This window comes from Rhinolophus sinicus, linkage group LG05 (assembly GCF_036562045.2).
Source record: "Rhinolophus sinicus isolate RSC01 linkage group LG05, ASM3656204v1, whole genome shotgun sequence".
NCBI classification, from domain to species: Eukaryota; Metazoa; Chordata; class Mammalia; order Chiroptera; family Rhinolophidae; genus Rhinolophus; species Rhinolophus sinicus.
In genome coordinates, this window is record NC_133755.1 from 63,211,892 (window position 1) to 63,221,735 (window position 9,844).

Here is a 9,844-nt window from a genome sequence, read left to right on the forward strand (position 1 = left end):
ATTTTCTCATTTCTCTAGTTTTCCTCTCTTTGCCTTTTGTTCTATTCACTGAAAGATTTCTTCAACTTTATCTTTCACCCCTTTTACTGAATTCTTAATTTTGTCTATCCTAGTTTTTATTTTCCAAAAGCTCTTGCTTGTCATAGGGATGTACCTTTTCTATAGCAGCCTTGTTTTTGTTTTGTGTATGTAGTACATTCTCATATTTCTCTGAAGATATTAATTAATAATGGTTTTCCTCCTGAGGTTTCTTTTGCTCTTTCTATTGCCTCTTAGATCTGGCTTCATTTTCTATTTGTGTATTTTGGTCTTTGTCTTTCATGTTAGAGGCTCTCTTCAATTACCTGGTAATTCTTGGCTTTCTCCTTGTTCATAGTTTCATAAATGTGAGGCACTGAAAAGCTCATTGAAGTTCTCTGAGAGTGAATGCGGCTCACTGTACAGTGAATGGTCAGGGCCCATGCATTTCACTAGGAGGATCAGTAAGTCCTTTCTGCTGGGTTGTTTGCTTTTGTCGAAGAAGAATTCTGCCTGAAAATTCAAATATGGCTTTCAGCATCCTGGGACTGAGTGGGAGAAGGAGGCTGGGACTATCACGTCTCAACCATCAGGCTTGAGCTTAATATCATAGTTTTCAGTAGGGTTCCTCATCTCCCTGACATAACTATACTGGTATTTCTAAGTCCAGAGTCTGCCTATCCACTTCAAAGGATAAACCTCCCATCTTCTTCTGGGGTGGGAGAGGGGCAAGTGCCTGGCTGCACAGGGTGCAACTGTACCTTATGAAACTTCTAGTAAATCTTCCAGTTTTTAGCCCCACTTTGCACCTTGGGCTTCCAAAGTGTTGTGCTTCCAATTTCTGAACATTTACTAGATTCTGTGACACCAACTGTTTATTTAGTGTGGCAGAGGTAGTGCCACAGACCACAGCTTCTGGCCTTCTTGCAGTTAGGTTCTGTAAGTGACTGAATCATGGCCGGTGGGAGGCCAGTAGTAATGTGCACCTCTTTCAGGCCTGGCCAATGTAAACAGGCCGACCCTCTCCAGATTGGGTAGCCAGGAGGTGGACCCACAGAACAGTCCTGAGAACTGTGCTATGGCAGGTCCTGGGGCCCCTGGGATTTGTTTTGACCTTCTGCCTCCATTTTTTGACTATAAGGCTCTCTGCATCTAAGACACAATTGCTTCCACAGAGCCAGAGGAGCAAGGGTGGGACTTGCAGGGACCTCAGAATGATAGAGAGCATTGGAAAAGGAATCCCAACATTTGCTACTTTGTTTTCTGGTAGGGACAAAGTGAGTGGCAGGTAAAGGGAAAGGAAATAACACCATTGTCTATACTTTGTTCTCTTACCCTATTGTCAAGAACACATTTTGGTAAAAAATGGTTAGTAATGGTTAAAAAATGGCTCAAAATCTAAGTCCCGTGTAGAAAAGTTAGGTATTTATCATCTTATGTCTGGTTATACACAGTGAAGCATAGATTTGAGGTAGGTAAAGTCTGTCTCCAGCATAGAAACATATTTGATGTTTCCCATTTCAAGGACAGAAATGTTCATTTCATTAGTAACTAATGATAAAAGGGTGATAGGGCAGCCCTTGCCTTAGAGCAGCTCACCCTTCAGCAGTTTCCCCAGGGAGCTCTTGGCCAGATACACGCCGTTAGGAAGTAATGCCAAGAAGTGCATACGTACCATCCCTTGACACCTACTGTCCCCCTGACTTCTCCCCTCTCTGCCCATAGCTCCTCTGCCCTTTTTTGGCCCTGTCCTCCCCATACTTCCCATCCTTGCACAAGCTCCCTTCCTGAGGAATCTCCCAAACAATTAAACAAAGTTCACTGAAAATTTACATGATCTATTTCCTTATTACCAGACTAACTGATTTACATGTTTGAAAGCTTACTGTTGTACAGTTATTTAATTTATAGCTGATTTGAATATGGCATTTATGGTCGTTAAAAGAGAAGACTTCAGTTTAAGGGTTTCCTTAGGCATGTAGCGACCTAACTACATTGTTTGTGTGAGAAAATCAGACTTACCCAAGAGTGCCTTCTCCAGGAACCTGCCCTGTTGTGATTGTGAGAACTGTGTGTCCTGTCCTTTCTGTGTGGAGATGACCCTGTTCACTGACTGTCACCACAGCATTGGTATCAAGTTGCTTTTTCCAGTGCATTAAGGCCATTACCTGCAGGAATAAGTGATATCCAGAAAGCAGTGTTCAGAGACCTATTTGTCACTCAAGCAGGAATCTTCAAAAGTGGGAACCTCTTTTCACCAGAGCGATCCCTGCAGAAAGTAGCTTTCAATAAAACTGAAAGGAATGCATCCTGGGACAGCTCTGCTTTGTACATTGCCCTCCATATAATAAACAACCCTTCTCCTCCGGCTAGCCAGCCAGCTAGCAGTCACCTGTGCTTTCATCCTCCAATACCAGGAACAGCAAGCAGTAGAATTCTGTATAAACACTTTGAAGACAAAGGTGAGTAAGGGTGGAGTAAGCAAATAAGTCACTTTTCCTCTTGGAGTAAACATTTCACTCCTCTGATCACCTGAAGCTACAATGACATTTCGTCTGACCAGTGGGGCTGGCTACATAATTGTCCTGCCCAGTACAAAATGAAAGCACACTCCCCTTGTTTAAAAAGCAGGGGGAAAGTACCATTAAAGGTATTATATGAAGCTTTTTCTTTCACAGTAGCTCTCTTGACCTATCATGGTGCTTTTTAATTTGCTACTTAATATAACTTTCCCTTACAGGGTAAGTGCAGGTCCTCACAGGCACCTGGACCCCCATCCTCGGGCCACAGAGCCCTGCAGCAGACGGTGGGTCCCGGAAAAGATTGCAATCTCAGCGCCAGGACATGTTCAGAACTTAGATTGGGGGTGGGCGAGAGTCCTGCCCCTGATGACTACCCCCCAAAACAGCGGTGTTGCTGCCAGCCCTGGCAGGGATTGCTGCTGTCACCCACACCTTGCTGCAAAGCATCCCCGGGCTTAAGCCCAGGGCCCCACTGGGGATAGAAGGTCACAACAGAACATGGGCCTCCTCGCGTCCCCACTGGAGACACAACCTGGTTGCCACCACCAGTGGAAGGCAGCAGTGGTCGCAGTGGGGAGGGTAGGTGTGGAGAGGGTGAGACTGGGCAGAGCCCTGGGGCACCAGGCCATGGAGAGCCCCCTGCCGGGAGGTGGGGAGCTAACAGCAGGCAGACGGCCTATGAGCAGACTTCATTTACAATGTTCATCAGACTTTGCTTACAAAACGCAAATCCAAAGAAAAAATATTTCGAATTTCAAGATGGCAACTGCAGAGCATTAAACAACAAGCACAGGGTCCATCTGAACGTGGGGTCCTATGCCACTGCTCTGTCCACACATCCATGAAGCTGGCCATGTGGGATAAAATTATTGAAATCAATGAGAGTCCAGAAAGTTATTTTGTATTACATTTTTGGCATTTATTATATGGCTTCGTACACAGTTTCATTTCTCTGTCTTCTCCCCTTCCTGGGTGCCATCTGCAAGGCTTAACTCCCACTCTTTCCAACTATTCTCTGGCATAGTACAGCCCTCTCTAAACCTTATCCATTAAATAGAAATAACACAATGATCGCATAAGATTCTTCTGAGGACTTAATGAATTAAAGCTTATACGGTACTCTAAGCCCAGTGACTGGCGCATGTTTTATACAAATGGACATGCACATACGAGATTGGACAATTAAGTTCACAAACTCATCCTAGAAAAAAATGCTATATACCTCATTGCAGAATATCACTATAGTCACCTTCAAAGTACTCCCTTTGGGAAGCTATGCACTGATGCCAGCACCTAGTCCACCCTTCGAAGCAATTTTGGAACTCTTTTTCTGGAGTGGCCCTCAGAGCTGTCGTCATATCACTCTTGATGTCCTGAATGTCATCAAAATGTCTTCCTTTCAATATTTCATTTATTTTTGGGTAAAGAAAGAAGTCATTGTGGGCCAGATCAGGTGAGTAGGGAGGGTGTTCCAAAACAATTATTTGTTTACTGGTTAAAAACTCCCTTACAGACAGTGCCGTGTGAGCTGGTGCATTGTCATGATGCAAGAGCCATAAATTGTTGGTGAAAAGTTCAGGTTGTTTTCGTCTAACATTTTCACGCAGACTTTTCAGCTCTTCCAAATAGTAAACTTGGTTAACTGTTTGTCCAGTTGGTACAAATTCATAATGAATAATCCCTCTGGTATAAAAAAAAAAAGGTTAGCAACATTGTTGCAACAAGTTCACGAACTTAATGGTTGGACCTTGTATATAGGTAGTATTTACCCACATACATGGCTACCCAGACACCTCTGTTAGACACATAGGGACAGTAACAGAGTCATAAATTGTACTTAAGAAGTATTTTTTGGCCAAAAGAATACAGTTAATATAAATATTCTTTTAAATGTCAGTCTAGCTAATGAATGTGTTTTTTAGGTGAAATGTGATGCAAATATTACTTTACATTTAAAAGAGAAACCAGAAAAGCATTTGTCAAAAATTCAAACCTGTTATGATAGAATAATTCAGGAAGTAAGCTCAACTGACTTGAGGACATGGAAAAAAATAAAGTTCTGAAAACCCTGATAAATATGATTTCATAATGAAAATAGGCTTTGCAAAGAAAGATGGAAGAAATTGGTGTGGGTTAACACAGAGAAGAGAAGGATAAGAAAGAACTTTAAAATAGCAATATTGCTTTCAATTGAAAGTGTACATTTTGTTACAAAAGTAGTACATGTTTATTACAGAAAACGTAGAAAATACATATTAGCAAAAAGAAAAAATTAAAAATATGCACACTCCCACAATGAACAGTTTGTATCAATTGATTATCCTACTGTAAATACAGGTTTGATACCCTTGATGATATTGGACATTTTCATTTTTAAAATCTGTTTGCCAATTTTACAGCTAAGATGGCATCTCATTGCGATTTTTATTTAAATTACTTCTTTGAATAATAAATTACTTCTTTCCTCATCTTATACTCATGTACTTATTGTTCATATAAATTTTCCTTTCTGAATTGCCTGTGTCCATAAACTATTATTAGTTAAGATATTTGTTTTTCTTTTTAAAAATTAGAAATATTTAAAATTACATATAAAAAATACGGACAATAATAGAACAGAAATAGCATTTCTATGTGTTTTTCAGAAAGAAGGCCTGCTAGGGGTGAGTTACAGGCTGTAGTAACACAATTTGCCATGTTGCTAGAAAAAGAAGTAAAATGTTTTGTCTTTTTTTCCATACGGATATCAAGAGTTTTTCTCTAAAATAAGGATGCTATGCCCTAGCGCTTTTGCTTTAATATTTCTGACCAATTCATCAAAGTGACTGATAAGAACAGAACAAAAAGAGATTAGTTAAAAATATATATATTTCTTTTAGTTGTACATGAGAAACAATTTCTTGACCATAAAGAGAATAAATTCTGGAAAAGGAATTTATCATTATGAAACCTGTCTTCTATGGTTTCCAATATACTTAATAATCTAGGAGACAGGAGCTAGACCAAATGGTTGTTCATGTTTTCTCCTACTTCTATTTATTTTCTTCAATTTTAAGAAGCACTAATTTCAGAATTAGTAGGGAAAGTTCTGGGTTACATGGCCAATTTGATTTAAGTTGTATTTCTCACTATTATAAGCAAAACAATTGAATCTTTGCAGGACTTTTAAATGAGGGCTGCTAAGTCTACGGTTGTTTGGTGGTTCTGCAAATAAATGTGAATTCTATTACATAACAACTGGGCTAAGTGTTATATTTATAAAAAACCAGCATGCTTACTGCTGAGTATGGTAGTCATTAGGCCTACCGGTATACAGAAATACCTAACTCTTTCCAGGCATGTGGTAAGAATGCACTTTTCTGGCCCCTCAGAATGAGGTGTGGACATATGACTTTCACTGGCCAATGAAACATGACAGGAAGTGACATTTTCACTTCTGGGACCAACTGGTTTTTTTAAAGTTTTATATATAGTTTATTGTATAGTTTTATATATAGTTTATTGTATACCTTAATAAAGAGGTAAAATTCTATACACAAACTTTATATGCATATAAATTTTACTAAAGTTTATATATAAAGTTTATAATAACTGCACATGATTAAAGTGTACAATTTTATATGTGTATACACCCATGAAATCATCACTACAATCAAGATAGCAGACATATCACCTTCAAAAGTTTTCATTTGTACTTTTGTAATCTCTCCTTCCCACAACTCCCAGTCCTCTATCTCCAAGCAGCCACCAATCTCCTTTCTGTTACTATAGATTAGTTTTGAATTCTCTATAGTTTAATCTTACAATATGTACTCTTTCTTTGGCTGGCGTCTTTCACTCAGCATGATAATTTTAAGAATCATCCATGTTGTTATAAGTAGCGATAGTTCATCCTTTTTCATTGCCGAGTGGTATTCTATTTTATAAATATCTCATAATTTGTTTATCCTTTCACTTATTGATGCACAGTTGAGCTGTTTCCAGCTTGGGGTTATTACAAATGAAGCATCTGTAAACATTTTGTCCAAGTCTTTGCACAGACAAAAATTATTTTTCTCTTGAGTACATACCTAGGAGTGGATTGAGTGGATCATATGTTCCTTGTATGTTCAACTTAAGAAACTGCCAAATTGTTTTCAAAAATAGTTGTAATATTGACATTGTCACCAGAAGTTCACAAGCGTTTCATTCCTCCACATGCTCATCAACACATAGAATGGTAAGATTTTTTCATTTTAGCCATTCTAAGAGCTATGTAGTGTTATGTCATTGTGGTTTTAATTTGCATTTTCCTATTGACTAATTGATGTTGAGCATCTTTTCTTATGTTTGTTTGCCATCTCTGTATCTTAAATTTTCTGTTCAGATCTTTTACTCAATTCTGTCTTGATTTGTTTGTTAGCTCATTGTTGACTTTCGAGAATATATATTCTGGATACAAGTTTTTTTTGTGTGTTTTTCTTTAATCAAATGTATGTTTTGCAAAGATTTCTTTCCCAGTCTGTGTCTTTTCTTTTCATTATCCTAACAGTGTCATTTAAAGAGTATAACTTTTTAATTTTAACCAAGCCCAATTAATTAAGTCGTTCTTTTCTGAATTGTACTTTTGATGTTATATCTAAGAAATCTCTGCTTAACTCATAGTCACAAAGATTTACTTCTATTTCCTCTCAACAGTTTTATAGACATGTTTTTACATTTAAATCTATGACCCATTTTGAGTTAAATTTTACATATGGTGTGAGATGTGGATCTATATTCATTTTTTCATATCTATATGCAACTGTTCCAGCACAATTTGTTAAAAAGACTATCCTTTCTCCACTGCATTACCATTGTGACTTAGTCATTAGAAGTTGCCCAGATATATGTTTGGGTTTATTTCTGAACTTTCTACTTTGTTCCATTGATCTATTTTTCTAACTTTATGCTAATACTGTCTTAATTGGTGTATTTTTATAATAATTATTGAAATCAGGAGTGTTATACCTTCAAATCTGTTTTTTTTTTCCTTCAGAGTAGTTTGGCCATTCTAGATTCGTTGCATTTTATAAGAATTTTTTTAATCAGCTTGTCAATTTCTACAAAAAGTTCTGCTGGGAGTTTGATTGACATTGCATTGAGTCTACAAATTAAATTGAGGACCGTTGACATCTTTATGATATTGAGTCTTCTGATCCATGAACAAGGTATATCTTTCCATTTATTTAAGTCTTCTTTAATTTCTTTCAGCAATATTTTGTAGTTTAACGTACTGGATTTTGACTTCTTTTATTGAGCTTATCTATATGTATTGCATATTTTATGTTATTGTATTATGGTAATGTTTGTATAATAGTAATTATTGTATATGGTAATGTTTTCCTATTCAAATTTCTCATTGTTTGTTAATACAGATAAATTCACTTAGTTTTTGTACATTGATCTTGTATTCTGAACTTTACTGGTTTCGATTATTAGTTCTAATCTTTTCAAAAAAATTTCCATCATATTTTCAACATAGGTGATTATGTAATCTGCAAATAAAAACAGTTTGAATTCTTTCTTTGTAATCTGGATTTTTTTTTATTTTTTTTTTTGTCTGATTGCTGTGGCCAGGACTTCCAGTATACTATGCTGAATAAAAGTGCTGAAAGTGGACATCCTTGTCTTGTTCCTGATCTTAAGGAGAATGCTTTTAGCTTGTTGAGTATGATGTTATCTGTGCGTTTGTAATATATGGCCTTTATTATGTTGAGGTATGTTCCCTGTACTTTTACTTTGCTCATTGTTTTTAAATTTTTATTAAATTTATTGGGGTGACAATTTATCATAAATGGATGTTGGCTTTGTCAAACACTTTTCCTGCATCTATTGATATGATCATATAATTTTTGTCTTTCATTTCATTTATGTGGTGTATCACAGTAATTAGTTTGCACATATTGAACCAACCCTGCATATCAGGAATAAATCCCAAATGATCGTGGTGTATGATCTTTTTACTGTATTGCTGAATTTGGTTTGCTAATATTTTGTTGAGGATTTTTGCATCTATGTTCATCAGGGATATTGGCCTATAATTTTCTTTCTTTCTTTCTTTTTTGTAATGTCTTTGTCTGGTTTTGGAATAAGGGTAATGGTGGCCTCATAAAATAAGCTTGGGAGATTTCCCTTCTCTTGAACGTTTTGGAATAGTTTGAGATATGTGTTAATTCTTCTTTGAATATTGGTAAAATTTACCTGTGAAGCCATCTGTTCCAGGAATTTTGTTTGTTGGGACTTTTGTTTTTTGATTACTGAGTCGATTTCTTTACCAGTAATTGGTCAGTTCAGATTTTCTGTTGATTCTGTCTTGGAAGGCAGTATGTTTCTAGGAACTTACCCATTTCTTCCAGATTGTCCAATTTGTTGGCATATAATTGTTCATAATATTTTCTTACAGTTTTTTGTATTTCTGTAGTGTCAGTTGTCACTTTTCACCTTTCGTTTCTGATTTTATTTATTTGGGTCTTCTCTCTTTTTAAAAAAAATAAGTTTGATTAAAAGTTTATCAATTTGTTTATCTTTTCAAAGAACCAACTTTTGGTTTCATTTTGAAATTTTTTGAGGCTCTATTTCACTTATTTCTGCTTTGATCTTTATTATTTCCTTTCTTCTATTCACTTTGGGCTTTGTTTGCTGTTCCCCCTCCCCCCCTCGTTCCTTAAAGTGTAAGGTTAGATTGTTTAATTGAGATTTTGTTCATGTTTCTTGAGATAGACCTGTATTGCTATGAATTTCTCTCTTAGTACTGTATTCTGTGTCCCATAGATTTGGGGTCATTGTATTTTCATTTTCATTTATCTCAAGATATCTTTTGATTTCTTCTTTGATCTCTTTATTGACCCAGTCATTAATTAGTAACGTTATTTAGCCTCCACGTGTTTGTGTGTTTTTTCAGTTTCTTTTTCTTGTAGCTGATTTCTAGTTTCATACCATTGTGGTCAGAGAAGACGCTTGATATGATTTCTATCTTCTTAAATTTATTGAGATCTATTTTGTGGCCTAACATGTAGTTTATCTTGGAAAACTTTCCATGTGCGCTTGAAAAAAGTATATACTGTGCAGCTGTCAGGTGAAATGCTCTATAAATATCAATTAAATCCATGTGGTCTAGAGTGTCATTTAAGGCTGCTCTTTCCTTGTTGATTTTCTCTCTCTGGAAGATCTGTTCATTGTGTCAATAGGGGTTAAAGTCCCCTACTACGATTGTATTACTCCCGATCTCCTCCCTTTGTGTCAGTCAATATTTACTTTATATATTTAGGTGCTCCTATGTTGGG